General features: G+C 45.9%; 86 pseudogenes; all 86 read left to right on the forward strand.

Moving 5' to 3' along the window:
• Nucleotides 1–179: 179 nt before the first annotated feature.
• LOC140100728 (5S ribosomal RNA) lies at nucleotides 180–298 on the forward strand (annotated as a pseudogene).
• A 259-nt stretch (nucleotides 299–557) lies between these two features.
• Nucleotides 558–676, forward strand: LOC140085757 (5S ribosomal RNA; annotated as a pseudogene).
• Nucleotides 677–746: 70 nt separating this feature from the next.
• On the forward strand, nucleotides 747–865 carry LOC140098458 (5S ribosomal RNA; annotated as a pseudogene).
• A 259-nt stretch (nucleotides 866–1,124) lies between these two features.
• On the forward strand, nucleotides 1,125–1,243 carry LOC140092492 (5S ribosomal RNA; annotated as a pseudogene).
• A 259-nt stretch (nucleotides 1,244–1,502) lies between these two features.
• Nucleotides 1,503–1,621, forward strand: LOC140095043 (5S ribosomal RNA; annotated as a pseudogene).
• Nucleotides 1,622–1,691: 70 nt separating this feature from the next.
• On the forward strand, nucleotides 1,692–1,810 carry LOC140095377 (5S ribosomal RNA; annotated as a pseudogene).
• A 259-nt stretch (nucleotides 1,811–2,069) lies between these two features.
• LOC140100866 (5S ribosomal RNA) lies at nucleotides 2,070–2,188 on the forward strand (annotated as a pseudogene).
• A 296-nt stretch (nucleotides 2,189–2,484) lies between these two features.
• On the forward strand, nucleotides 2,485–2,603 carry LOC140097067 (5S ribosomal RNA; annotated as a pseudogene).
• Nucleotides 2,604–2,862: 259 nt separating this feature from the next.
• On the forward strand, nucleotides 2,863–2,981 carry LOC140100851 (5S ribosomal RNA; annotated as a pseudogene).
• Nucleotides 2,982–3,240: 259 nt separating this feature from the next.
• Nucleotides 3,241–3,359, forward strand: LOC140085758 (5S ribosomal RNA; annotated as a pseudogene).
• Nucleotides 3,360–3,429: 70 nt separating this feature from the next.
• On the forward strand, nucleotides 3,430–3,548 carry LOC140095044 (5S ribosomal RNA; annotated as a pseudogene).
• Nucleotides 3,549–3,618: 70 nt separating this feature from the next.
• LOC140091754 (5S ribosomal RNA) lies at nucleotides 3,619–3,737 on the forward strand (annotated as a pseudogene).
• Nucleotides 3,738–3,996: 259 nt separating this feature from the next.
• LOC140100867 (5S ribosomal RNA) lies at nucleotides 3,997–4,115 on the forward strand (annotated as a pseudogene).
• Nucleotides 4,116–4,411: 296 nt separating this feature from the next.
• On the forward strand, nucleotides 4,412–4,530 carry LOC140097068 (5S ribosomal RNA; annotated as a pseudogene).
• Nucleotides 4,531–4,789: 259 nt separating this feature from the next.
• Nucleotides 4,790–4,908, forward strand: LOC140100974 (5S ribosomal RNA; annotated as a pseudogene).
• A 259-nt stretch (nucleotides 4,909–5,167) lies between these two features.
• On the forward strand, nucleotides 5,168–5,286 carry LOC140085759 (5S ribosomal RNA; annotated as a pseudogene).
• Nucleotides 5,287–5,356: 70 nt separating this feature from the next.
• Nucleotides 5,357–5,475, forward strand: LOC140098459 (5S ribosomal RNA; annotated as a pseudogene).
• A 259-nt stretch (nucleotides 5,476–5,734) lies between these two features.
• Nucleotides 5,735–5,853, forward strand: LOC140098378 (5S ribosomal RNA; annotated as a pseudogene).
• Nucleotides 5,854–6,112: 259 nt separating this feature from the next.
• On the forward strand, nucleotides 6,113–6,231 carry LOC140095045 (5S ribosomal RNA; annotated as a pseudogene).
• Nucleotides 6,232–6,301: 70 nt separating this feature from the next.
• Nucleotides 6,302–6,420, forward strand: LOC140091755 (5S ribosomal RNA; annotated as a pseudogene).
• Nucleotides 6,421–6,679: 259 nt separating this feature from the next.
• On the forward strand, nucleotides 6,680–6,798 carry LOC140100868 (5S ribosomal RNA; annotated as a pseudogene).
• A 259-nt stretch (nucleotides 6,799–7,057) lies between these two features.
• On the forward strand, nucleotides 7,058–7,176 carry LOC140080935 (5S ribosomal RNA; annotated as a pseudogene).
• Nucleotides 7,177–7,246: 70 nt separating this feature from the next.
• LOC140090143 (5S ribosomal RNA) lies at nucleotides 7,247–7,365 on the forward strand (annotated as a pseudogene).
• A 70-nt stretch (nucleotides 7,366–7,435) lies between these two features.
• Nucleotides 7,436–7,554, forward strand: LOC140100870 (5S ribosomal RNA; annotated as a pseudogene).
• Nucleotides 7,555–7,624: 70 nt separating this feature from the next.
• On the forward strand, nucleotides 7,625–7,743 carry LOC140084985 (5S ribosomal RNA; annotated as a pseudogene).
• A 70-nt stretch (nucleotides 7,744–7,813) lies between these two features.
• On the forward strand, nucleotides 7,814–7,932 carry LOC140084405 (5S ribosomal RNA; annotated as a pseudogene).
• A 70-nt stretch (nucleotides 7,933–8,002) lies between these two features.
• LOC140100871 (5S ribosomal RNA) lies at nucleotides 8,003–8,121 on the forward strand (annotated as a pseudogene).
• Nucleotides 8,122–8,191: 70 nt separating this feature from the next.
• Nucleotides 8,192–8,310, forward strand: LOC140100874 (5S ribosomal RNA; annotated as a pseudogene).
• Nucleotides 8,311–8,569: 259 nt separating this feature from the next.
• LOC140100875 (5S ribosomal RNA) lies at nucleotides 8,570–8,688 on the forward strand (annotated as a pseudogene).
• Nucleotides 8,689–8,758: 70 nt separating this feature from the next.
• LOC140078533 (5S ribosomal RNA) lies at nucleotides 8,759–8,877 on the forward strand (annotated as a pseudogene).
• Nucleotides 8,878–8,947: 70 nt separating this feature from the next.
• LOC140100876 (5S ribosomal RNA) lies at nucleotides 8,948–9,066 on the forward strand (annotated as a pseudogene).
• A 70-nt stretch (nucleotides 9,067–9,136) lies between these two features.
• On the forward strand, nucleotides 9,137–9,255 carry LOC140088437 (5S ribosomal RNA; annotated as a pseudogene).
• Nucleotides 9,256–9,325: 70 nt separating this feature from the next.
• LOC140094105 (5S ribosomal RNA) lies at nucleotides 9,326–9,444 on the forward strand (annotated as a pseudogene).
• Nucleotides 9,445–9,884: 440 nt separating this feature from the next.
• LOC140085835 (5S ribosomal RNA) lies at nucleotides 9,885–10,003 on the forward strand (annotated as a pseudogene).
• A 251-nt stretch (nucleotides 10,004–10,254) lies between these two features.
• LOC140084828 (5S ribosomal RNA) lies at nucleotides 10,255–10,373 on the forward strand (annotated as a pseudogene).
• A 70-nt stretch (nucleotides 10,374–10,443) lies between these two features.
• Nucleotides 10,444–10,562, forward strand: LOC140080936 (5S ribosomal RNA; annotated as a pseudogene).
• Nucleotides 10,563–10,632: 70 nt separating this feature from the next.
• LOC140087869 (5S ribosomal RNA) lies at nucleotides 10,633–10,751 on the forward strand (annotated as a pseudogene).
• Nucleotides 10,752–10,821: 70 nt separating this feature from the next.
• LOC140083039 (5S ribosomal RNA) lies at nucleotides 10,822–10,940 on the forward strand (annotated as a pseudogene).
• Nucleotides 10,941–11,010: 70 nt separating this feature from the next.
• LOC140098469 (5S ribosomal RNA) lies at nucleotides 11,011–11,129 on the forward strand (annotated as a pseudogene).
• A 70-nt stretch (nucleotides 11,130–11,199) lies between these two features.
• On the forward strand, nucleotides 11,200–11,318 carry LOC140096101 (5S ribosomal RNA; annotated as a pseudogene).
• Nucleotides 11,319–11,569: 251 nt separating this feature from the next.
• On the forward strand, nucleotides 11,570–11,688 carry LOC140080937 (5S ribosomal RNA; annotated as a pseudogene).
• Nucleotides 11,689–11,758: 70 nt separating this feature from the next.
• LOC140092368 (5S ribosomal RNA) lies at nucleotides 11,759–11,877 on the forward strand (annotated as a pseudogene).
• A 70-nt stretch (nucleotides 11,878–11,947) lies between these two features.
• On the forward strand, nucleotides 11,948–12,066 carry LOC140082860 (5S ribosomal RNA; annotated as a pseudogene).
• A 70-nt stretch (nucleotides 12,067–12,136) lies between these two features.
• Nucleotides 12,137–12,255, forward strand: LOC140100877 (5S ribosomal RNA; annotated as a pseudogene).
• A 259-nt stretch (nucleotides 12,256–12,514) lies between these two features.
• On the forward strand, nucleotides 12,515–12,633 carry LOC140084406 (5S ribosomal RNA; annotated as a pseudogene).
• A 70-nt stretch (nucleotides 12,634–12,703) lies between these two features.
• LOC140100878 (5S ribosomal RNA) lies at nucleotides 12,704–12,822 on the forward strand (annotated as a pseudogene).
• A 70-nt stretch (nucleotides 12,823–12,892) lies between these two features.
• Nucleotides 12,893–13,011, forward strand: LOC140089654 (5S ribosomal RNA; annotated as a pseudogene).
• Nucleotides 13,012–13,081: 70 nt separating this feature from the next.
• On the forward strand, nucleotides 13,082–13,200 carry LOC140087871 (5S ribosomal RNA; annotated as a pseudogene).
• A 251-nt stretch (nucleotides 13,201–13,451) lies between these two features.
• Nucleotides 13,452–13,570, forward strand: LOC140093925 (5S ribosomal RNA; annotated as a pseudogene).
• Nucleotides 13,571–13,640: 70 nt separating this feature from the next.
• On the forward strand, nucleotides 13,641–13,759 carry LOC140080938 (5S ribosomal RNA; annotated as a pseudogene).
• A 70-nt stretch (nucleotides 13,760–13,829) lies between these two features.
• On the forward strand, nucleotides 13,830–13,948 carry LOC140100879 (5S ribosomal RNA; annotated as a pseudogene).
• Nucleotides 13,949–14,018: 70 nt separating this feature from the next.
• On the forward strand, nucleotides 14,019–14,137 carry LOC140100880 (5S ribosomal RNA; annotated as a pseudogene).
• A 70-nt stretch (nucleotides 14,138–14,207) lies between these two features.
• Nucleotides 14,208–14,326, forward strand: LOC140082861 (5S ribosomal RNA; annotated as a pseudogene).
• A 259-nt stretch (nucleotides 14,327–14,585) lies between these two features.
• On the forward strand, nucleotides 14,586–14,704 carry LOC140084407 (5S ribosomal RNA; annotated as a pseudogene).
• A 70-nt stretch (nucleotides 14,705–14,774) lies between these two features.
• LOC140100881 (5S ribosomal RNA) lies at nucleotides 14,775–14,893 on the forward strand (annotated as a pseudogene).
• Nucleotides 14,894–14,963: 70 nt separating this feature from the next.
• On the forward strand, nucleotides 14,964–15,082 carry LOC140088438 (5S ribosomal RNA; annotated as a pseudogene).
• Nucleotides 15,083–15,152: 70 nt separating this feature from the next.
• Nucleotides 15,153–15,271, forward strand: LOC140081885 (5S ribosomal RNA; annotated as a pseudogene).
• A 440-nt stretch (nucleotides 15,272–15,711) lies between these two features.
• On the forward strand, nucleotides 15,712–15,830 carry LOC140085847 (5S ribosomal RNA; annotated as a pseudogene).
• A 251-nt stretch (nucleotides 15,831–16,081) lies between these two features.
• LOC140084829 (5S ribosomal RNA) lies at nucleotides 16,082–16,200 on the forward strand (annotated as a pseudogene).
• Nucleotides 16,201–16,270: 70 nt separating this feature from the next.
• LOC140080939 (5S ribosomal RNA) lies at nucleotides 16,271–16,389 on the forward strand (annotated as a pseudogene).
• Nucleotides 16,390–16,459: 70 nt separating this feature from the next.
• Nucleotides 16,460–16,578, forward strand: LOC140092369 (5S ribosomal RNA; annotated as a pseudogene).
• Nucleotides 16,579–16,648: 70 nt separating this feature from the next.
• On the forward strand, nucleotides 16,649–16,767 carry LOC140080940 (5S ribosomal RNA; annotated as a pseudogene).
• Nucleotides 16,768–16,837: 70 nt separating this feature from the next.
• On the forward strand, nucleotides 16,838–16,956 carry LOC140078457 (5S ribosomal RNA; annotated as a pseudogene).
• Nucleotides 16,957–17,026: 70 nt separating this feature from the next.
• On the forward strand, nucleotides 17,027–17,145 carry LOC140100883 (5S ribosomal RNA; annotated as a pseudogene).
• Nucleotides 17,146–17,215: 70 nt separating this feature from the next.
• Nucleotides 17,216–17,334, forward strand: LOC140096102 (5S ribosomal RNA; annotated as a pseudogene).
• A 251-nt stretch (nucleotides 17,335–17,585) lies between these two features.
• On the forward strand, nucleotides 17,586–17,704 carry LOC140080941 (5S ribosomal RNA; annotated as a pseudogene).
• Nucleotides 17,705–17,774: 70 nt separating this feature from the next.
• LOC140092370 (5S ribosomal RNA) lies at nucleotides 17,775–17,893 on the forward strand (annotated as a pseudogene).
• A 70-nt stretch (nucleotides 17,894–17,963) lies between these two features.
• On the forward strand, nucleotides 17,964–18,082 carry LOC140086354 (5S ribosomal RNA; annotated as a pseudogene).
• Nucleotides 18,083–18,152: 70 nt separating this feature from the next.
• On the forward strand, nucleotides 18,153–18,271 carry LOC140083490 (5S ribosomal RNA; annotated as a pseudogene).
• Nucleotides 18,272–18,530: 259 nt separating this feature from the next.
• Nucleotides 18,531–18,649, forward strand: LOC140084408 (5S ribosomal RNA; annotated as a pseudogene).
• Nucleotides 18,650–18,719: 70 nt separating this feature from the next.
• On the forward strand, nucleotides 18,720–18,838 carry LOC140100885 (5S ribosomal RNA; annotated as a pseudogene).
• A 70-nt stretch (nucleotides 18,839–18,908) lies between these two features.
• Nucleotides 18,909–19,027, forward strand: LOC140086944 (5S ribosomal RNA; annotated as a pseudogene).
• A 70-nt stretch (nucleotides 19,028–19,097) lies between these two features.
• Nucleotides 19,098–19,216, forward strand: LOC140087872 (5S ribosomal RNA; annotated as a pseudogene).
• A 251-nt stretch (nucleotides 19,217–19,467) lies between these two features.
• LOC140093927 (5S ribosomal RNA) lies at nucleotides 19,468–19,586 on the forward strand (annotated as a pseudogene).
• A 70-nt stretch (nucleotides 19,587–19,656) lies between these two features.
• LOC140080943 (5S ribosomal RNA) lies at nucleotides 19,657–19,775 on the forward strand (annotated as a pseudogene).
• Nucleotides 19,776–19,845: 70 nt separating this feature from the next.
• LOC140100886 (5S ribosomal RNA) lies at nucleotides 19,846–19,964 on the forward strand (annotated as a pseudogene).
• Nucleotides 19,965–20,034: 70 nt separating this feature from the next.
• LOC140100887 (5S ribosomal RNA) lies at nucleotides 20,035–20,153 on the forward strand (annotated as a pseudogene).
• Nucleotides 20,154–20,223: 70 nt separating this feature from the next.
• LOC140080944 (5S ribosomal RNA) lies at nucleotides 20,224–20,342 on the forward strand (annotated as a pseudogene).
• Nucleotides 20,343–20,601: 259 nt separating this feature from the next.
• On the forward strand, nucleotides 20,602–20,720 carry LOC140084409 (5S ribosomal RNA; annotated as a pseudogene).
• Nucleotides 20,721–20,790: 70 nt separating this feature from the next.
• Nucleotides 20,791–20,909, forward strand: LOC140100888 (5S ribosomal RNA; annotated as a pseudogene).
• A 70-nt stretch (nucleotides 20,910–20,979) lies between these two features.
• LOC140086945 (5S ribosomal RNA) lies at nucleotides 20,980–21,098 on the forward strand (annotated as a pseudogene).
• Nucleotides 21,099–21,538: 440 nt separating this feature from the next.
• On the forward strand, nucleotides 21,539–21,657 carry LOC140092371 (5S ribosomal RNA; annotated as a pseudogene).
• Nucleotides 21,658–21,727: 70 nt separating this feature from the next.
• Nucleotides 21,728–21,846, forward strand: LOC140086946 (5S ribosomal RNA; annotated as a pseudogene).
• Nucleotides 21,847–22,294: 448 nt separating this feature from the next.
• LOC140084411 (5S ribosomal RNA) lies at nucleotides 22,295–22,413 on the forward strand (annotated as a pseudogene).
• A 70-nt stretch (nucleotides 22,414–22,483) lies between these two features.
• On the forward strand, nucleotides 22,484–22,602 carry LOC140078534 (5S ribosomal RNA; annotated as a pseudogene).
• A 70-nt stretch (nucleotides 22,603–22,672) lies between these two features.
• LOC140100889 (5S ribosomal RNA) lies at nucleotides 22,673–22,791 on the forward strand (annotated as a pseudogene).
• The last annotated feature ends 8 nt before the right edge of the window (nucleotides 22,792–22,799 follow it).

The raw sequence follows: 22,799 nt of genomic DNA on the forward strand, positions 1-22,799 counted from the left end.
ATTCTAAGCTGAATGTGCGTGCTCTTGTCGGATCACAGCAGCGATGCGGCGTAAGGCTTGGCAAGTACCAGCATGGGAGACTGGCTGCGAATCCCAAGTTCTGTTGACCTTTTTGAACCTGAAAATTGTTAGTTTCTCTGTCAAAGATGGTAAAAGAAGGTTCAAATTGAACAGCTGCTGTCAACGGCCATTCTAAGCTGAATGTGCCTGCTCTCGTCAGATCGCAGCAGCAATGCAGCTTAAGGCTTGGCAAGTACCAGCATGGGAGACTGCCTGGGAATCCCAAGTTCCGTTGACCTTTTTGAACCTGAAAATTGTGTTAGTTTCTCTATGAGATAGTAAAAGAAGGTTCAAATTGAAAAGCTGCTGTCAACGGCCATTCTAAGCTGAATGTGCGTGCTCTTGTCGGATCACAGCAGCGATGCGGCTTAAGGCTTGGCAAGTACCAGCATGGGAGACTGGCTGCGAATTCCAAGTTCCGTTGACATTTTTGAACCTGAAAATTGTGTTAGTTTCTCTATGAGATAGTAAAAGAAGGTTCAAACTGAACAGCTGCTGTCAACGGCCATTCTAAGCTGAATGTGCCTGCTCTCGTCAGATCGCAGCATCAATGCAGCTTAAGGCTTGGCAAGTACCAGCATGGGAGACTGGCTGGGAATCCCAAGTTCTGTTGACCTTTTTGAACCTGAAAATTGTTAGTTTCTCTGTCAAAGATGGTAAAAGAAGGTTCAAATTGAACAGCTGCTGTCAACGGCCATTCTAAGCTGAATGTGCCTGCTCTCGTCAAATCGCAGCAGCAATGCAGCTTAAGGCTTGGCAAGTACCAGCATGGGAGACTGGCTGCGAATCCCAAGTTCCGTTGACCTTTTTGAACCTGAAAATTGTGTTAGTTTCTCTATGAGATAGTAAAAGAAGGTTCAAATTGAACAGCTGCTGTCAACGGCCATTCTAAGCTGAATGTGCGTGCTCTTGTCGGATCACAGCAGCGATGCGGCGTAAGGCTTGGCAAGTACCAGCATGGGAGACTGGCTGCGGATCCCAAGTTCTGTTGACCTTTTTGAACCTGAAAATTGTTAGTTTCTCTGTCAAAGATGGTAAAAGAAGGTTCAAATTGAACAGCTGCTGTCAACGGCCATTCTAAGCTGAATGTGCCTGCTCTCGTCAGATCGCAGCAGCAATGCAGCTTAAGGCTTGGCAAGTACCAGCATGGGAGACTGGCTGGGAATCCCAAGTTCCTTTGACCTTTTTGAACCTGAAAATTGTGTTAGTTTCTCTATGAGATAGTAAAAGAAGGTTCAAAATGAACAGCTGCTGTCAACGGCCATTCTAAGCTTAATGTGCGTGCTCTTGTCGGATCACAGCAGCGATGCGGCTTAAGGCTTGGCAAGTACCAGCATGGGAGACTGGCTGCGAATTCCAAGTTCTGTTGACCTTTTTGAACCTGAAAATTGTGTTAGTTTCTCTATGAGATAGTAAAAGAAGGTTCAAACTGAACAGCTGCTGTCAACGGCCATTCTAAGCTGAATGTGCCTGCTCTCGTCAGATCGCAGCATCAATGCAGCTTAAGGCTTGGCAAGTACCAGCATGGGAGACTGGCTGGGAATCCCAAGTTCTGTTGAACTTTTTGGACCTGAAAATTGTTAGTTTCTCTGTCAAAGATGGTAAAAGAAGGTTCAAATTGAACAGCTGCTGTCAGCGGCCATTCTAAGCTGAATGTGCCTGCTCTCGTCAAATCGCAGCAGCAATGCAGCTTAAGGCTTGGCAAGTACCAGCATGGGAGACTGGCTGGGAATCCCAAGTTCCGTTGACCTTTTTGAACCTGAAAATTGTGTTAGTTTCTCTATGAGATAGTAAAAGAAGGTTCAAATTGAACAGCTGCTGTCAACGGCCATTCTAAGCTGAATGTGCGTGCTCTTGTCGGATCACAGCAGCGATGCGGCGTAAGGCTTGGCAAGTACCAGCATGGGAGACTGGCTGCGAATCCCAAGTTCTGTTGACCTTTTTGAACCTGAAAATTGTTAGTTTCTCTGTCAAAGATGGTAAAAGAAGGTTCAAATTGAACAGCTGCTGTCAACGGCCATTCTAAGCTGAATGTGCCTGCTCTCGTCAGATCGCAGCAGCAATGCAGCTTAAGGCTTGGCAAGTACCAGCATGGGAGACTGGCTGGGAATCCCAAGTTCCGTTGACCTTTTTGAACCTGAAAATTGTGTTAGTTTCTCTATGAGATAGTAAAAGAAGGTTCAAATTGAACAGCTGCTGTCAACGGCCATTCTAAGCTGAATGTGCGTGCTCTTGTCGGATCACAGCAGCGATGCGGCTTAAGGCTTGGCAAGTACCAGCATGGGAGACTGGCTGTGAAGGGTTGGCAAGTACCAGCATGGGAGACTGGCTGGGAATCCCAAGTTCTGTTGACCTTTTTGAATCTGAAAATTGTTAGTTTCTCTGTCAAAGATGGTAAAAGAAGGTTCAAATTGAACAGCTGCTGTCAACGGCCATTTTAAGCTGAATGTGCCTGCTCTCGTCAAATCGCAGCAGCAATGCAGCTTAAGGCTTGGCAAGTACCAGCATGGGAGACTGGCTGGGAATCCCAAGTTCCGTTGACCTTTTTGAACCTGAAAATTGTGTTAGTTTCTCTATGAGATAGTAAAAGAAGGTTCAAATTGAACAGCTGCTGTCAACGGCCATTCTAAGCTGAATGTGCGTGCTCTTGTCGGATCACAGCAGCGATGCGGCGTAAGGCTTGGCAAGTACCAGCATGGGAGACTGGCTGCGAATCCCAAGTTCTGTTGACCTTTTTGAACCTGAAAATTGTTAGTTTCTCTGTCAAAGATGGTAAAAGAAGGTTCAAATTGAACAGCTGCTGTCAACGGCCATTCTAAGCTGAATGTGCCTGCTCTCGTCAGATCGCAGCAGCAATGCAGCTTAAGGCTTGGCAAGTACCAGCATGGGAGACTGCCTGGGAATCCCAAGTTCCGTTGACCTTTTTGAACCTGAAAATTGTGTTAGTTTCTCTATGAGATAGTAAAAGAAGGTTCAAATTGAAAAGCTGCTGTCAACGGCCATTCTAAGCTGAATGTGCGTGCTCTTGTCGGATCACAGCAGCGATGCGGCTTAAGGCTTGGCAAGTACCAGCATGGGAGACTGGCTGCGAATTCCAAGTTCCGTTGACATTTTTGAACCTGAAAATTGTGTTAGTTTCTCTATGAGATAGTAAAAGAAGGTTCAAACTGAACAGCTGCTGTCAACGGCCATTCTAAGCTGAATGTGCCTGCTCTCGTCAGATCGCAGCATCAATGCAGCTTAAGGCTTGGCAAGTACCAGCATGGGAGACTGGCTGGGAATCCCAAGTTCTGTTGACCTTTTTGAACCTGAAAATTGTTAGTTTCTCTGTCAAAGATGGTAAAAGAAGGTTCAAATTGAACAGCTGCTGTCAACGGCCATTCTAAGCTGAATGTGCCTGCTCTCGTCAGATCGCAGCATCAATGCAGCTTAAGGCTTGGCAAGTACCAGCATGGGAGACTGGCTGGGAATCCCAAGTTCTGTTGAACTTTTTGGACCTGAAAATTGTTAGTTTCTCTGTCAAAGATGGTAAAAGAAGGTTCAAATTGAACAGCTGCTGTCAACGGCCATTCTAAGCTGAATGTGCCTGCTCTCGTCAAATCGCAGCAGCAATGCAGCTTAAGGCTTGGCAAGTACCAGCATGGGAGACTGGCTGGGAATCCCAAGTTCCGTTGACCTTTTTGAACCTGAAAATTGTGTTAGTTTCTCTATGAGATAGTAAAAGAAGGTTCAAATTGAACAGCTGCTGTCAACGGCCATTCTAAGCTGAATGTGCGTGCTCTTGTCGGATCACAGCAGCGATGCGGCGTAAGGCTTGGCAAGTACCAGCATGGGAGACTGGCTGCGAATCCCAAGTTCTGTTGACCTTTTTGAACCTGAAAATTGTTAGTTTCTCTGTCAAAGATGGTAAAAGAAGGTTCAAATTGAACAGCTGCTGTCAACGGCCATTCTAAGCTGAATGTGCCTGCTCTCGTCAGATCGCAGCAGCAATGCAGCTTAAGGCTTGGCAAGTACCAGCATGGGAGACTGGCTGGGAATCCCAAGTTCCGTTGACCTTTTTGAACCTGAAAATTGTGTTAGTTTCTCTATGAGATAGTAAAAGAAGGTTCAAATTGAACAGCTGCTGTCAACGGCCATTCTAAGCTGAATGTGCGTGCTCTTGTCGGATCACAGCAGCGATGCGGCTTAAGGCTTGGCAAGTACCAGCATGGGAGACTGGCTGTGAAGGGTTGGCAAGTACCAGCATGGGAGACTGGCTGGGAATCCCAAGTTCTGTTGACCTTTTTGAATCTGAAAATTGTTAGTTTCTCTGTCAAAGATGGTAAAAGAAGGTTCAAATTGAACAGCTGCTGTCAACGGCCATTTTAAGCTGAATGTGCCTGCTCTCGTCAAATCGCAGCAGCAATGCAGCTTAAGGCTTGGCAAGTACCAGCATGGGAGACTGGCTGGGAATCCCAAGTTCCGTTGACCTTTTTGAACCTGAAAATTGTGTTAGTTTCTCTATGAGATAGTAAAAGAAGGTTCAAATTGAACAGCTGCTGTCAACGGCCATTCTAAGCTGAATGTGCGTGCTCTTGTCGGATCACAGCAGCGATGTGGCGTAAGGCTTGGCAAGTACCAGCATGGGAGACTGGCTGCGAATCCCAAGTTCTGTTGACCTTTTTGAACCTGAAAATTGTTAGTTTCTCTGTCAAAGATGGTAAAAGAAGGTTCAAATTGAACAGCTGCTGTCAACGGCCATTCTAAGCTGAATGTGCCTGCTCTCGTCAGATCGCAGCAGCAATGCAGCTTAAGGCTTGGCAAGTACCAGCATGGGAGACTGCCTGGGAATCCCAAGTTCCGTTGACCTTTTTGAACCTGAAAATTGTGTTAGTTTCTCTATGAGATAGTAAAAGAAGGTTCAAATTGAAAAGCTGCTGTCAACGGCCATTCTAAGCTGAATGTGCGTGCTCTTGTCGGATCACAGCAGCGATGCGGCTTAAGGCTTGGCAAGTACCAGCATGGGAGACTGGCTGCGAATTCCAAGTTCCGTTGACATTTTTGAACCTGAAAATTGTGTTAGTTTCTCTATGAGATAGTAAAAGAAGGTTCAAACTGAACAGCTGCTGTCAACGGCCATTCTAAGCTGAATGTGCCTGCTCTCGTCAGATCGCAGCATCAATGCAGCTTAAGGCTTGGCAAGTACCAGCATGGGAGACTGGCTGGGAATCCCAAGTTCTGTTGACCTTTTTGAACCTGAAAATTGTTAGTTTCTCTGTCAAAGATGGTAAAAGAAGGTTCAAATTGAACAGCTGCTGTCAACGGCCATTCTAAGCTGAATGTGCCTGCTCTCGTCAAATCGCAGCAGCAATGCAGCTTAAGGCTTGGCAAGTACCAGCATGGGAGACTGGCTGCGAATCCCAAGTTCCGTTGACCTTTTTGAACCTGAAAATTGTGTTAGTTTCTCTATGAGATAGTAAAAGAAGGTTCAAATTGAACAGCTGCTGTCAACGGCCATTCTAAGCTGAATGTGCGTGCTCTTGTCGGATCACAGCAGCGATGCAGCGTAAGGCTTGGCAAGTACCAGCATGGGAGACTGGCTGCGAATCCCAAGTTCTGTTGACCTTTTTGAACCTGAAAATTGTTAGTTTCTCTGTCAAAGATGGTAAAAGAAGGTTCAAATTGAACAGCTGCTGTCAACGGCCATTCTAAGCTGAATGTGCCTGCTCTCGTCAGATCGCAGCAGCAATGCAGCTTAAGGCTTGGCAAGTACCAGCATGGGAGACTGGCTGGGAATCCCAAGTTCCTTTAACCTTTTTGAACCTGAAAATTGTGTTAGTTTCTATATGAGATAGTAAAAGAAGGTTCAAATTGAACAGCTGCTGTCAACGGCCATTCTAAGCTGAATGTGCGTGCTCTTGTCGGATCACAGCAGCGATGCGGCTTAAGGCTTGGCAAGTACCAGCATGGGAGACTGGCTGCGAATTCCAAGTTCTGTTGACCTTTTTGAACCTGAAAATTGTGTTAGTTTCTCTATGAGATAGTAAAAGAAGGTTCAAACTGAACAGCTGCTGTCAACGGCCATTCTAAGCTGAATGTGCCTGCTCTCGTCAGATCGCAGCATCAATGCAGCTTAAGGCTTGGCAAGTACCAGCATGGGAGACTGGCTGGGAATCCCAAGTTCTGTTGAACTTTTTGGACCTTAAAATTGTTAGTTTCTCTGTCAAAGATGGTAAAAGAAGGTTCAAATTGAACAGCTGCTGTCAACGGCCATTCTAAGCTGAATGTGCCTGCTCTCGTCAAATCGCAGCAGCAATGCAGCTTAAGGCTTGGCAAGTACCAGCATGGGAGACTGGCTGGGAATCCCAAGTTCCGTTGACCTTTTTGAACCTGAAAATTGTGTTAGTTTCTCTATGAGATAGTAAAAGAAGGTTCAAATTGAACAGCTGCTGTCAACGGCCATTCTAAGCTGAATGTGCGTGCTCTTGTCGGATCACAGCAGCGATGTGGCGTAAGGCTTGGCAAGTACCAGCATGGGAGACTGGCTGGGAATCCCAAGTTCTGTTGACCTTTTTGAACCTGAAAATTGTTAGTTTCTCTGTCAAAGATGGTAAAAGAAGGTTCAAATTGAACAGCTGCTGTCAACGGCCATTCTAAGCTGAATGTGCCTGCTCTCGTCAGATCGCAGCAGCAATGCAGCTTAAGGCTTGGCAAGTACCAGCATGGGAGACTGGCTGGGAATCCCAAGTTCCGTTGACCTTTTTGAACCTGAAAATTGTGTTAGTTTCTCTATGAGATAGTAAAAGAAGGTTCAAATTGAACAGCTGCTGTCAACGGCCATTCTAAGCTGAATGTGCGTGCTCTTGTCGGATCACAGCAGCGATGCGGCTTAAGGCTTGGTAAGTACCAGCATGGGAGACTGGCTGCGAATCCCAAGTTCCGTTGACCTTTTTGAACCTGAAAATTGTGTTAGTTTCTCTATGAGATAGTAAAAGAAGGTTCAAACTGAACAGCTGCTGTCAACGGCCATTCTAAGCTGAATGTGCCTGCTCTCGTCAGATCGCAGCAGCAATGCAGCTTAAGGCTTGGCAAGTACCAGCATGGGAGACTGGCTGGGAATCCCAAGTTCTGTTGACCTTTTTGAACCTGAAAATTGTTAGTTTCTCTGTCAAAGATGGTAAAAGAAGGTTCAAATTGAACAGCTGCTGTCAACAGCCATTCTAAGCTGAATGTGCCTGCTCTCGTCAGATCGCAGCAGCAATGCAGCTTAAGGCTTGGCAAGTACCAGCATGGGAGACTGGCTGGGAATCCCAAGTTCCGTTGACCTTTTTGAACCTGAAAATTGTGTTAGTTTCTCTATGAGATAGTAAAAGAAGGTTCAAATTGAACAGTTGCTGTCAACGGCCATTCTAAGCTGAATGTGCCTGCTCTCGTCAGATCGCAGCAGCAATGCAGCTTAAGGCTTGGCAAGTACCAGCATGGGAGACTGGCTGGGAATCCCAAGTTCCGTTGACCTTTTTGAACCTGAAAATTGTGTTAGTTTCTCTATGAGATAGTAAAAGAAGGTTCAAACTGAAAAGCTGCTGTCAACGGCCAATCTAAGCTGAATGTGCCTGCTCTCGTCAGATCGCAGCAGCAATGCAGCTTAAGGCTTGGCAAGTACCAGCATGGGAGACTGGCTGGGAATCCCAAGTTCCGTTGACCTTTTTGAACCTGAAAATTGTGTTAGTTTCTCTATGAGATAGTAAAAGAAGGTTCAAACTGAACAGCTGCTGTCAACGGCCATTCTAAGCTGAATGTGCCTGCTCTCGTCAGATCGCAGCATCAATGCAGCTTAAGGCTTGGCAAGTACCAGCATGGGAGACTGGCTGGGAATCCCAAGTTCCGTTGACCTTTTTGAACCTGAAAATTGTGTTAGTTTCTCTATGAGATAGTAAAAGAAGGTTCAAATTGAACAGCTGCAGTCAACGGCCATTCTAAGCTGAATGTGCCTGCTCTCGTCAGATCGCAGCAGCAATGCAGCTTAAGGCTTGGCAAGTACCAGCATGGGAGACTGGCTGGGAATCCCAAGTTCCGTTGACCTTTTTGAACCTGAAAATTGTGTTAGTTTCTCTATGAGATAGTAAAAGAAGGTTCAAATTGAACAGCTGCTGTCAACGGCCATTCTAAGCTGAATGTGCCTGCTCTCGTCAGATCGCAGCAGCAATGCAGCTTAAGGCTTGGCAAGTACCAGCATGGGAGACTGGCTGGGAATCCCAAGTTCCGTTGACCTTTTTGAACCTGAAAATTGTGTTAGTTTCTCTATGAGATAGTAAAAGAAGGTTCAAATTGAACAGCTGCTGTCAACGGCCATTCTAAGCTGAATGTGCGTGCTCTTGTCGGATCACAGCAGCGATGCGGCTTAAGGCTTGGCAAGTACCAGCATGGGAGACTGGCTGCGAATCCCAAGTTCCGTTGACCTTTTTGAACCTGAAAATTGTGTTAGTTTCTCTATGAGATAGTAAAAGAAGGTTCAAACTGAACAACTGCTGTCAACGGCCATTCTAAGCTGAATGTGCCTGCTCTCGTCAGATCGCAGCAGCAATGCAGCTTAAGGCTTGGCAAGTACCAGCATGGGAGACTGGCTGGGAATCCCAAGTTCCGTTGACCTTTTTGAACCTGAAAATTGTGTTAGTTTCTCAATGAGATAGTAAAAGAAGGTTCAAATTGAACAGCTGCTGTCAACGGCCATTCTAAGCTGAATGTGCCTGCTCTCGTCAGATCGCAGCAGCAATGCAGCTTAAGGCTTGGCAAGTACCAGCATGGGAGACTAGCTGGGAATCCCAAGTTCTGTTGACCTTTTTGAACCTGAAAATTGTGTTAGTTTCTCTATGAGATAGTAAAAGAAGGTTCAAATTGAACAGCTGCTGTCAACGGCCATTCTAAGCTGAATGTGCCTGCTCTCGTCAGATCGCAGCAGCAATGCAGCTTAAGGCTTGGCAAGTACCAGCATGGGAGACTGGCTGGGAATCCCAAGTTCCGTTGACCTTTTTGAACCTGAAAATTGTGTTAGTTTCTCTATGAGATAGTAAAAGAAGGTTCAAACTGAACAGCTGCTGTCAACGGCCATTCTAAGCTGAATGTGCCTGCTCTCGTCAGATCGCAGCATCAATGCAGCTTAAGGCTTGGCAAGTACCCGCATGGGAGACTGGCTGGGAATCCCAAGTTCCGTTGACCTTTTTGAACCTGAAAATTGTGTTAGTTTCTCTATGAGATAGTAAAAGAAGGTTCAAATTGAACAGCTGCTGTCAACAGCCATTCTAAGCTGAATGTGCCTGCTCTCGTCAGATCGCAGCAGCAATGCAGCTTAAGGCTTGGCAAGTACCAGCATGAGAGACTGGCTGGGAATCCCAAGTTCTGTTGACCTTTTTGAACCTGAAAATTGTGTTATTTTCTCTATGAGATAGTAAAAGAAGGTTCAAATTGAACAGCTGCTGTCAACGGCCATTCTAAGCTGAATGTGCCTGCTCTCGTCAGATCGCAGCAGCTTAAGGCTTGGCAAGTACCAGCATGGGAGACTGGCTGGGAATCCCAAGTTCTGTTGACCTTTTTGAACCTGAAAATTGTGTTAGTTTCTCTATGAGATAGTAAAAGAAGGTTCAAATTGAACAGCTGCTGTCAACGGCCATTCTAAGCTGAATGTGCGTGCTCTTGTCGGATCACAGCAGCGATGCGGCTTAAGGCTTGGCAAGTACCAGCATGGGAGACTGGCTGCGATTTCCAAGTTCCGTTGACCTTTTTGAACCTGAAAATTGTGTTAGTTTCTCTATGAGATAGTAAAAGAAGGTTCAAACTGAACAGCTGCTGTCAACGGCCATTCTAAGCTGAATGTGCCTGCTCTCGTCAGATCGCAGCAGCAATGCAGCTTAAGGCTTGGCAAGTACCAGCATGGGAGACTAGCTGGGAATCCCAAGTTCCGTTGACCTTTTTGAACCTGAAAATTGTGTTAGTTTCTCTATGAGATAGTAAAAGAAGGTTCAAACTGAACAGCTGCTGTCAACGGCCATTCTAAGCTGAATGTGCCTGCTCTCGTCAGATCGCAGCAGCTTAAGGCTTGGCAAGTACCAGCATGGGAGACTGGCTGGGAATCCCAAGTTCCGTTGACCTTTTTGAACCTGAAAATTGTGTTAGTTTCTCTATGAGATAGTAAAAGAAGGTTCAAACTGAACAGCTGCTGTCAACGGCCATTCTAAGCTGAATGTGCCTGCTCTCGTCAGATCGCAGCAGCAATGCAGCTTAAGGCTTGGCAAGTACCAGCATGGGAGACTGGCTGGGAATCCCAAGTCTCGTTGACCTTTTTGAACCTGAAGATTGTGTTAGTTTCTCTATGAGATAGTAAAAGAAAGTAGAAATTAGGCAGCTGCTGTCAACGGCCATTCTAAGCTGAATGTGCCTGCTCTCGTCAGATCGCAGCAGCAATGCAGCTTAAGGCTTGGCAAGTACCAGCATGGGAGACTGGCTGGGAATCCCAAGTTCTGTTGACCTTTTTGAACCTGAAAATTGTTAGTTTCTCTGTCAAAGATGGTAAAAGAAGGTTCAAATTGAACAGCTGCTGTCAACAGCCAATCTAAGCTGAATGTGCCTGCTCTCGTCAGATCGCAGCAGCAATGCAGCTTAAGGCTTGGCAAGTACCAGCATGGGAGACTGGCTGGGAATCCCAAGTTCTGTTGACCTTTTTGAACCTGAAAATTGTTAGTTTCTCTGTCAAAGATGGTAAAAGAAGGTTCAAATTGAACAGCTGCTGTCAACGGCCATTCTAAGCTGAATGTGCCTGCTCTCGTCAGATCGCAGCAGCAATGCAGCTTAAGGCTTGGCAAGTACCAGCATGGGAGACTGGCTGGGAATCTCAAGTTCCGTTGACCTTTTTGAACCTGAAAATTGTGTTAGTTTCTCTATGAGATAGTAAAAGAAGGTTCAAATTGAACAGCTGCTGTCAACGGCCATTCTAAGCTGAATGTGCCTGCTCTCGTCAGATTGCAGCAGCAATGCAGCTTAAGGCTTGGCAAGTACCAGCATGGGAGACTGGCTGGGATTCCCAAGTTCCGTTGACCTTTTTGAACCTGAAAATTGTGTTAGTTTCTCTATGAGATAGTAAAAGAAGGTTCAAATTGAACAGCTGCTGTCAACAGCCAATCTAAGCTGAATGTGCCTGCTCTCGTCAGATCGCAGCAGCAATGCAGCTTAAGGCTTGGCAAGTACCAGCATGGGAGACTGGCTGGGAATCCCAAGTTCTGTTGAACTTTTTGAACCTGAAAATTGTGTTAGTTTCTCTATGAGATAGTAAAAGAAGGTTCAAATTGAACAGCTGCTGTCAACGGCCATTCTAAGCTGAATGTGCCTGCTCTCGTCAGATCGCAGCAGCTTAAGGCTTGGCAAGTACCAGCATGGGAGACTGGCTGGGAATCCCAAGTTCCGTTGACCTTTTTGAACCTGAAAATTGTGTTAGTTTCTCTATGAGATAGTAAAAGAAGGTTCAAACTGAACAGCTGCTGTCAACGGCCATTCTAAGCTGAATGTGCCTGCTCTCGTCAGATCGCAGCAGCAATGCAGCTTAAGGCTTGGCAAGTACCAGCATGGGAGACTGGCTGGGAATCCCAAGTTCTGTTGACCTTTTTGAACCTGAAAATTGTTAGTTTCTCTGTCAAAGATGATAAAAGAAGGTTCAAATTGAACAGCTGCTGTCAACGGCCATTCTAAGCTGAATGTGCCTGCTCTCGTCAGATGGCAGCAGCAATGCAGCTTAAGGCTTGGCAAGTACCAGCATGGGAGACTGGCTGGGAATCCCAAGTTCCGTTGACCTTTTTGAACCTGAAAATTGTGTTAGTTTCTCTATGAGATAGTAAAAGAAGGTTCAAATTGAACAGCTGCTGTCAATGGCCATTCTAAGCTGAATGTGCCTGCTCTCGTCAGATCGCAGCAGCAATGCAGCTTAAGGCTTGGCAAGTACCAGCATGGGAGACTGGCTGGGAATCCCAAGTTCCGTTGACCTTTTTGAACCTGAAAATTGTGTTAGTTTCTCTATGAGATAGTAAAAGAAGGTTCAAATTGAACAGCTGCTGTCAACGGCCATTCTAAGCTGAATGTGCCTGCTCTCGTCAGATCGCAGCAGCAATGCAGCTTAAGGCTTGGCAAGTACCAGCATGGGAGACTGGCTGGGAATCCCAAGTTCCGTTGACCTTTTTGAACCTGAAAATTGTGTTAGTTTCTCTATGAGATAGTAAAAGAAGGTTCAAATTGAACAGCTGCTGTCAACGGCCATTCTAAGCTGAATGTGCGTGCTCTTGTCGGATCACAGCAGCGATGCGGCTTAAGGCTTGGCAAGTACCAGCATGGGAGACTGGCTGCGAATCCCAAGTTCCGTTGACCTTTTTGAACCTGAAAATTGTGTTAGTTTCTCTATGAGATAGTAAAAGAAGGTTCAAACTGAACAGCTGCTGTCAACGGCCATTCTAAGCTGAATGTGCCTGCTCTCGTCAGATCGCAGCATCAATGCAGCTTAAGGCTTGGCAAGTACCAGCATGGGAGACTGGCTGGGAATCCCAAGTTCCGTTGACCTTTTTGAACCTGAAAATTGTGTTAGTTTCTCTATGAGATAGTAAAAGAAGGTTCAAATTGAACAGCTGCTGTCAACGGCCATTCTAAGCTGAATGTGCCTGCTCTCGTCAGATCGCAGCAGCAATGCAGCTTAAGGCTTGGCAAGTACCAGCATGGGAGACTGGCTGGGAATCCCAAGTTCCGTTGACCTTTTTGAACCTGAAAATTGTGTTAGTTTCTCTATGAGATTGTAAAAGAAGGTTCAAATTGAACAGCTGCTGTCAACGGCCATTCTAAGCTGAATGTGCCTGCTCTCGTCAGATTGCAGCAGCAATGCAGCTTAAGGCTTGGCAAGTACCAGCATGGGAGACTGGCTGGGAATCCCAAGTTCTGTTGACCTTTTTGAACCTGAAAATTGTGTTAGTTTCTCTATGAGATAGTAAAAGAAGGTTCAAATTGAACAGCTGCTGTCAACAGCCAATCTAAGCTGAATGTGCCTGCTCTCGTCAGATCGCAGCAGCAATGCAGCTTAAGGCTTGGCAAGTACCAGCATGGGAGACTGGCTGGGAATCCCAAGTTCTGTTGACCTTTTTGAACCTGAAAATTGTGTTAGTTTCTCTATGAGATAGTAAAAGAAGGTTCAAATTGAACAGCTGCTGTCAACGGCCATTCTAAGCTGAATGTGCCTGCTCTCGTCAGATCGCAGCAGCTTAAGGCTTGGCAAGTACCAGCATGGGAGACTGGCTGGGAATCCCAAGTTCCGATGACCTTTTTGAACCTGAAAATTGTGTTAGTTTCTCTATGAGATAGTAAAAGAAGGTTCAAACTGAACAGCTGCTGTCAACGGCCATTCTAAGCTGAATGTGCCTGCTCTCGTCAGATCGCAGCAGCAATGCAGCTTAAGGCTTGGCAAGTACCAGCATGGGAGACTGGCTGGGAATCCCAAGTTTCATTGACCTTTTTGAACCTGAAAATTGTGTTAGTTTCTCTATGAGATAGTAAAAGAAAGTAGAAATTAGGCAGCTGCTGTCAACGGCCATTCTAAGCTGAATGTGCCTGCTCTCGTCAGATCGCAGCAGCAATGCAGCTTAAGGCTTGGCAAGTACCAGCATGGGAGACTGGCTGGGAATCCCAAGTTCTGTTGACCTTTTTGAACCTGAAAATTGTTAGTTTCTCTGTCAAAGATGGTAAAAGAAGGTTCAAATTGAACAGCTGCTGTCAACGGCCATTCTAAGCTGAATGTGCCTGCTCTCGTCAGATCGCAGCAGCAATGCAGCTTAAGGCTTGGCAAGTACCAGCATGGGAGACTGGCTGGGAATCCCAAGTTCCGTTGACCTTTTTGAACCTGAAAATTGTGTTAGTTTCTCTATGAGATAGTAAAAGAAGGTTCAAATTGAACAGCTGCTGTCAACGGCCATTCTAAGCTGAATGTGCCTGCTCTCGTCAGATCGCAGCAGCAATGCAGCTTAAGGCTTGGCAAGTACCAGCATGGGAGACTGGCTGGGAATCCCAAGTTCCGTTGACCTTTTTGAACCTGAAAATTGTGTTAGTTTCTCTATGAGATAGTAAAAGAAGGTTCAAATTGAACAGCTGCTGTCAATGGCCATTCTAAGCTGAATGTGCCTGCTCTCGTCAGATCGCAGCAGCAATGCAGCTTAAGGCTTGGCAAGTACCAGCATGGGAGACTGGCTGGGAATCCCAAGTTCCGTTGACCTTTTTGAACCTGAAAATTGTGTTAGTTTCTCTATGAGATAGTAAAAGAAGGTTCAAATTGAACAGCTGCTGTCAACGGCCATTCTAAGCTGAATGTGCGTGCTCTTGTCGGATCACAGCAGCGATGCGGCTTAAGGCTTGGCAAGTACCAGCATGGGAGACTGGCTGCGAATCCCAAGTTCCGTTGACCTTTTTGAACCTGAAAATTGTGTTAGTTTCTCTATGAGATAGTAAAAGAAGGTTCAAACTGAACAACTGCTGTCAACGGCCATTCTAAGCTGAATGTGCCTGCTCTCGTCAGATCGCAGCATCAATGCAGCTTAAGGCTTGGCAAGTACCAGCATGGGAGACTGGCTGGGAATCCCAAGTTCCGTTGACCTTTTTGAACCTGAAAATTGTGTTAGTTTCTCTATGAGATAGTAAAAGAAGGTTCAAATTGAACAGCTGCTGTCAACGGCCATTCTAAGCTGAATGTGCCTGCTCTCGTCAGATCGCAGCAGCAATGCAGCTTAAGGCTTGGCAAGTACCAGCATGGGAGACTGGCTGGGAATCCCAAGTTCCGTTGACCTTTTTGAACCTGAAAATTGTGTTAGTTTCTCTATGAGATAGTAAAAGAAGGTTCAAACTGAACAGCTGCTGTCAACGGCCATTCTAAGCTGAATGTGCCTGCTCTCGTCAGATCGCAGCATCAATGCAGCTTAAGGCTTGGCAAGTACCCGCATGGGAGACTGGCTGGGAATCCCAAGTTCCGTTGACCTTTTTGAACCTGAAAATTGTGTTAGTTTCTCTATGAGATAGTAAAAGAAGGTTCAAATTGAACAGCTGCTGTCAACAGCCATTCTAAGCTGAATGTGCCTGCTCTCGTCAGATCGCAGCAGCAATGCAGCTTAAGGCTTGGCAAGTACCAGCATGGGAGACTGGCTGGGAATCCCAAGTTCTGTTGACCTTTTTGAACCTGAAAATTGTGTTATTTTCTCTATGAGATAGTAAAAGAAGGTTCAAATTGAACAGCTGCTGTCAACGGCCATTCTAAGCTGAATGTGCCTGCTCTCGTCAGATCGCAGCAGCTTAAGGCTTGGCAAGTACCAGCATGGGAGACTGGCTGGGAATCCCAAGTTCTGTTGACCTTTTTGAACCTGAAAATTGTGTTAGTTTCTCTATGAGATAGTAAAAGAAGGTTCAAATTGAACAGCTGCTGTCAACGGCCATTCTAAGCTGAATGTGCGTGCTCTTGTCGGATCACAGCAGCGATGCGGCTTAAGGCTTGGCAAGTACCAGCATGGGAGACTGGCTGCGAATTCCAAGTTCCGTTGACCTTTTTGAACCTGAAAATTGTGTTAGTTTCTCTATGAGATAGTAAAAGAAGGTTCAAACTGAACAGCTGCTGTCAACGGCCATTCTAAGCTGAATGTGCCTGCTCTCGTCAGATCGCAGCAGCAATGCAGCTTAAGGCTTGGCAAGTACCAGCATGGGAGACTAGCTGGGAATCCCAAGTTCCGTTGACCTTTTTGAACCTGAAAATTGTGTTAGTTTCTCTATGAGATAGTAAAAGAAGGTTCAAACTGAACAGCTGCTGTCAACGGCCATTCTAAGCTGAATGTGCCTGCTCTCGTCAGATCGCAGCAGCTTAAGGCTTGGCAAGTACCAGCATGGGAGACTGGCTGGGAATCCCAAGTTCCGTTGACCTTTTTGAACCTGAAAATTGTGTTAGTTTCTCTATGAGATAGTAAAAGAAGGTTCAAACTGAACAGCTGCTGTCAACGGCCATTCTAAGCTGAATGTGCCTGCTCTCGTCAGATCGCAGCAGCAATGCAGCTTAAGGCTTGGCAAGTACCAGCATGGGAGACTGGCTGGGAATCCCAAGTCTCGTTGACCTTTTTGAACCTGAAGATTGTGTTAGTTTCTCTATGAGATAGTAAAAGAAAGTAGAAATTAGGCAGCTGCTGTCAACGGCCATTCTAAGCTGAATGTGCCTGCTCTCGTCAGATCGCAGCAGCAATGCAGCTTAAGGCTTGGCAAGTACCAGCATGGGAGACTGGCTGGGAATCCCAAGTTCTGTTGACCTTTTTGAACCTGAAAATTGTTAGTTTCTCTGTCAAAGATGGTAAAAGAAGGTTCAAATTGAACAGCTGCTGTCAACGGCCATTCTAAGCTGAATGTGCCTGCTCTCGTCAGATGGCAGCAGCAATGCAGCTTAAGGCTTGGCAAGTACCAGCATGGGAGACTGGCTGGGAATCCCAAGTTCCGTTGACCTTTTTGAACCTGAAAATTGTGTTAGTTTCTCTATGAGATAGTAAAAGAAGGTTCAAATTGAACAGCTGCTGTCAACGGCCATTCTAAGCTGAATGTGCCTGCTCTCGTCAGATCGCAGCAGCAATGCAGCTTAAGGCTTGGCAAGTACCAGCATGGGAGACTGGCTGGGAATCCCAAGTTCTGTTGACCTTTTTGAACCTGAAAATTGTTAGTTTCTCTGTCAAAGATGGTAAAAGAAGGTTCAAATTGAACAGCTGCTGTCAACGGCCATTCTAAGCTGAACGTGCCTGCTCTCGTCAGATCGCAGCAGCAATGCAGCTTAAGGCTTGGCAAGTACCAGCATGGGAGACTGGCTGGGAATCCCAAGTTCCGTTGACCTTTTTGAACCTGAAAATTGTGTTAGTTTCTCTATGAGATAGTAAAAGAAGGTTCAAATTGAACAGCTGCTGTCAACGGCCATTCTAAGCTGAATGTGCCTGCTCTCGTCAGATCGCAGCAGCAATGCAGCTTAAGGCTTGGCAAGTACCAGCATGGGAGACTGGCTGGGAATCCCAAGTTCCGTTGACCTTTTTGAACCTGAAAATTGTGTTAGTTTCTCTATGAGATAGTAAAAGAAGGTTCAAATTGAACAGCTGCTGTCAACAGCCAATCTAAGCTGAATGTGCCTGCTCTCGTCAGATCGCAGCAGCAATGCAGCTTAAGGCTTGGCAAGTACCAGCATGGGAGACTGGCTGGGAATCCCAAGTTCTGTTGAACTTTTTGAACCTGAAAATTGTGTTAGTTTCTCTATGAGATAGTAAAAGAAGGTTCAAATTGAACAGCTGCTGTCAACGGCCATTCTAAGCTGAATGTGCCTGCTCTCGTCAGATCGCAGCAGCTTAAGGCTTGGCAAGTACCAGCATGGGAGACTGGCTGGGAATCCCAAGTTCCGTTGACCTTTTTGAACCTGAAAATTGTGTTAGTTTCTCTATGAGATAGTAAAAGAAGGTTCAAACTGAACAGCTGCTGTCAACGGCCATTCTAAGCTGAATGTGCCTGCTCTCGTCAGATCGCAGCAGCAATGCAGCTTAAGGCTTGGCAAGTACCAGCATGGGAGACTGGCTGGGAATCCCAAGTTCTGTTGACCTTTTTGAACCTGAAAATTGTTAGTTTCTCTGTCAAAGATGATAAAAGAAGGTTCAAATTGAACAGCTGCTGTCAACGGCCATTCTAAGCTGAATGTGCCTGCTCTCGTCAGATGGCAGCAGCAATGCAGCTTAAGGCTTGGCAAGTACCAGCATGGGAGACTGGCTGGGAATCCCAAGTTCCGTTGACCTTTTTGAACCTGAAAATTGTGTTAGTTTCTCTATGAGATAGTAAAAGAAGGTTCAAATTGAACAGCTGCTGTTAATGGCCATTCTAAGCTGAATGTGCCTGCTCTCGTCAGATCGCAGCAGCAATGCAGCTTAAGGCTTGGCAAGTACCAGCATGGGAGACTGGCTGGGAATCCCAAGTTCCGTTGACCTTTTTGAACCTGAAAATTGTGTTAGTTTCTCTATGAGATAGTAAAAGAAGGTTCAAATTGAACAGCTGCTGTCAACGGCCATTCTAAGCTGAATGTGCCTGCTCTCGTCAGATCGCAGCAGCAATGCAGCTTAAGGCTTGGCAAGTACCAGCATGGGAGACTGGCTGGGAATCCCAAGTTTCGTTGACCTTTTTGAACCTGAAAATTGTGTTAGTTTCTCTATGAGATAGTAAAAGAAGGTTCAAATTGAACAGCTGCTGTCAACGGCCATTCTAAGCTGAATGTGCGTGCTCTTGTCGGATCACAGCAGCGATGCGGCTTAAGGCTTGGCAAGTACCAGCATGGGAGACTGGCTGCGAATCCCAAGTTCCGTTGACCTTTTTGAACCTGAAAATTGTGTTAGTTTCTCTATGAGATAGTAAAAGAAGGTTCAAACTGAACAGCTGCTGTCAACGGCCATTCTAAGCTGAATGTGCCTGCTCTCGTCAGATCGCAGCATCAATGCAGCTTAAGGCTTGGCAAGTACCAGCATGGGAGACTGGCTGGGAATCCCAAGTTCCGTTGACCTTTTTGAACCTGAAAATTGTGTTAGTTTCTCTATGAGATAGTAAAAGAAGGTTCAAATTGAACAGCTGCTGTCAACGGCCATTCTAAGCTGAATGTGCCTGCTCTCGTCAGATCGCAGCAGCAATGCAGCTTAAGGCTTGGCAAGTACCAGCATGGGAGACTGGCTGGGAATCCCAAGTTCCGTTGACCTTTTTGAACCTGAAAATTGTGTTAGTTTCTCTATGAGATTGTAAAAGAAGGTTCAAATTGAACAGCTGCTGTCAACGGCCATTCTAAGCTGAATGTGCCTGCTCTCGTCAGATTGCAGCAGCAATGCAGCTTAAGGCTTGGCAAGTACCAGCATGGGAGACTGGCTGGGAATCCCAAGTTCCGTTGACCTTTTTGAACCTGAAAATTGTGTTCGTTTCTCTATGAGATAGTAAAAGAAGGTTCAAATTGAACAGCTGCTGTCAACAGCCAATCTAAGCTGAATGTGCCTGCTCTCGTCAGATCGCAGCAGCAATGCAGCTTAAGGCTTGGCAAGTACCAGCATGGGAGACTGGCTGGGAATCCCAAGTTCTGTTGACCTTTTTGAACCTGAAAATTGTGTTAGTTTCTCTATGAGATAGTAAAAGAAGGTTCAAATTGAACAGCTGCTGTCAACGGCCATTCTAAGCTGAATGTGCCTGCTCTCGTCAGATCGCAGCAGCTTAAGGCTTGGCAAGTACCAGCATGGGAGACTGGCTGGGAATCCCAAGTTCCGATGACCTTTTTGAACCTGAAAATTGTGTTAGTTTCTCTATGAGATAGTAAAAGAAGGTTCAAACTGAACAGCTGCTGTCAACGGCCATTCTAAGCTGAATGTGCCTGCTCTCGTCAGATCGCAGCAGCAATGCAGCTTAAGGCTTGGCAAGTACCAGCATGGGAGACTGGCTGGGAATCCCAAGTTTCATTGACCTTTTTGAACCTGAAAATTGTGTTAGTTTCTCTATGAGATAGTAAAAGAAAGTAGAAATTAGGCAGCTGCTGTCAACGGCCATTCTAAGCTGAATGTGCCTGCTCTCGTCAGATCGCAGCAGCAATGCAGCTTAAGGCTTGGCAAGTACCAGCATGGGAGACTGGCTGGGAATCCCAAGTTCTGTTGACCTTTTTGAACCTGAAAATTGTTAGTTTCTCTATCAAAGATGGTAAAAGAAGGTTCAAATTGAACAGCTGCTGTCAACGGCCATTCTAAGCTGAATGTGCCTGCTCTCGTCAGATCGCAGCAGCAATGCAGCTTAAGGCTTGGCAAGTACCAGCATGGGAGACTGGCTGGGAATCCCAAGTTCCGTTGACCTTTTTGAACCTGAAAATTGTGTTAGTTTCTCTATGAGATAGTAAAAGAAGGTTCAAATTGAACAGCTGCTGTCAACGGCCATTCTAAGCTGAATGTGCCTGCTCTCGTCAGATCGCAGCAGCAATGCAGCTTAAGGCTTGGCAAGTACCAGCATGGGAGACTGGCTGGGAATCCCAAGTTCCGTTGACCTTTTTGAACCTGAAAATTGTGTTAGTTTCTCTATGAGATAGTAAAAGAAGGTTCAAATTGAACAGCTGCTGTCAACGGCCATTCTAAGCTGAATGTGCCTGCTCTCGTCAGATCGCAGCAGCAATGCAGCTTAAGGCTTGGCAAGTACCAGCATGGGAGACTGGCTGGGAATCCCAAGTTCTGTTGACCTTTTTGAACCTGAAAATTGTGTTAGTTTCTCTATGAGATAGTAAAAGAAGGTTCAAATTGAACAGCTGCTGTCAACGGCCATTCTAAGCTGAATGTGCGTGCTCTTGTCGGATCACAGCAGCGATGCGGCTTAAGGCTTGGCAAGTACCAGCATGGGAGACTGGCTGCGAATCCCAAGTTCCGTTGACCTTTTTGAACCTGAAAATTGTGTTAGTTTCTCTATGAGATAGTAAAAGAAGGTTCAAACTGAACAACTGCTGTCAACGGCCATTCTAAGCTGAATGTGCCTGCTCTCGTCAGATCGCAGCATCAATGCAGCTTAAGGCTTGGCAAGTACCAGCATGGGAGACTGGCTGGGAATCCCAAGTTCCGTTGACCTTTTTGAACCTGAAAATTGTGTTAGTTTCTCTATGAGATAGTAAAAGAAGGTTCAAATTGAACAGCTGCTGTCAACGGCCATTCTAAGCTGAATGTGCCTGCTCTCGTCAGATCGCAGCAGCAATGCAGCTTAAGGCTTGGCAAGTACCAGCATGGGAGACTGGCTGGGAATCCCAAGTTCCGTTGACCTTTTTGAACCTGAAAATTGTGTTAGTTTCTCTATGAGATAGTAAAAGAAGGTTCAAATTGAACAGCTGCTGTCAACGGCCATTCTAAGCTGAATGTGCCTGCTCTCGTCAGATTGCAGCAGCAATGCAGCTTAAGGCTTGGCAAGTACCAGCATGGGAGACTGGCTGGGAATCCCAAGTTCCGTTGACCTTTTTGAACCTGAAAATTGTGTTAGTTTCTCTATGAGATAGTAAAAGAAGGTTCAAATTGAAGAGCAGCTGTGAACAGCCGATCTAAGCTGAATGTGCCTGCTCTCGTCAGATCGCAGCAGCAATGCAGCTTAAGGCTTGGCAAGTACCAGCATGGGAGACTGGCTGGGAATCCCAAGTTTTGTTGACCTTTTTGAACCTGAAAATTGTGTTAGTTTCTCTATGAGATAGTAAAAGAAGGTACAAATTGAACAGCTGCTGTCAACGGCCATTCTAAGCTGAATGTGCCTGCTCTCGTCAGATCGCAGCAGCTTAAGGCTTGGCAAGTACCAGCATGGGAGACTGGCTGGGAATCCCAAGTTCCGTTGACCTTTTTGAACCTGAAAATTGTGTTAGTTTCTCTATGAGATAGTAAAAGAAGGTTCAAACTGAACAGCTGCTGTCAACGGCCATTCTAAGCTGAATGTGCCTGCTCTCGTCAGATGGCAGCAGCAATGCAGCTTAAGGCTTGGCAAGTACCAGCATGGGAGACTGGCTGGGAATCCCAAGTTCCGTTGACCTTTTTGAACCTGAAAATTGTGTTAGTTTCTCTATGAGATAGTAAAAGAAGGTTCAAATTGAACAGCTGCTGTCAACGGCCATTCTAAGCTGAATGTGCCTGCTCTCGTCAGATTGCAGCAGCAATGCAGCTTAAGGCTTGGCAAGTACCAGCATGGGAGACTGGCTGGGAATCCCAAGTTCCGTTGACCTTTTTGAACCTGAAAATTGTGTTAGTTTCTCTATGAGATAGTAAAAGAAGGTTCAAATTGAACAGCTGCTGTCAACAGCCAATCTAAGCTGAATGTGCCTGCTCTCGTGAGATCGCAGCAGCAATGCAGCTTAAGGCTTGGCAAGTACCAGCATGGGAGACTGGCTGGGAATCCCAAGTTCCGTTGACCTTTTTGAACCTGAAAATTGTGTTAGTTTCTCTATGAGATAGTAAAAGAAGGTTCAAATTGACCAGCTGCTGTCAACGGCCATTCTAAGCTGAATGTGCCTGCTCTCGTCAGATTGCAGCAGCAATGCAGCGTAAGACTTGGCAAGTACCAGCATGGGAGACTGGCTGGGAATCCCAAGTTCCGTTGACCTTTTTGAACCTGAAAATTGTGTTAGTTTCTCTATGAGATAGTAAAAGAAGGTTCAAATTGAACAGCTGCTGTCAACGGCCATTCTAAGCTGAATGTGCCTGCTCTCGTCAGATCGCAGCATCAATGCAGCTTAAGGCTTGGCAAGTACCAGCATGGGAGACTGGCTGGGAATCCCAAGTTCCGTTGACCTTTTTGAACCTGAAAATTGTGTTAGTTTCTCAATGAGATAGTAAAAGAAGGTTCAAATTGAACAGCTGCTGTCAACGGCCATTCTAAGCTGAATGTGCCTGCTCTCGTCAGATCGCAGCAGCAATGCAGCTTAAGGCTTGGCAAGTACCAGCATGGGAGACTAGCTGGGAATCCCAAGTTCTGTTGACCTTTTTGAACCTGAAAATTGTGTTAGTTTCTCTATGAGATAGTAAAAGAAGGTTCAAATTGAACAGCTGCTGTCAACGGCCATTCTAAGCTGAATGTGCCTGCTCTCGTCAGATCGCAGCAGCAATGCAGCTTAAGGCTTGGCAAGTACCAGCATGGGAGACTGGCTGGGAATCCCAAGTTCCGTTGACCTTTTTGAA

Source organism: Engystomops pustulosus, chromosome 9 (genome assembly GCF_040894005.1).
Source record: "Engystomops pustulosus chromosome 9, aEngPut4.maternal, whole genome shotgun sequence".
NCBI lineage: Eukaryota > Metazoa > Chordata > Amphibia > Anura > Leptodactylidae > Engystomops > Engystomops pustulosus.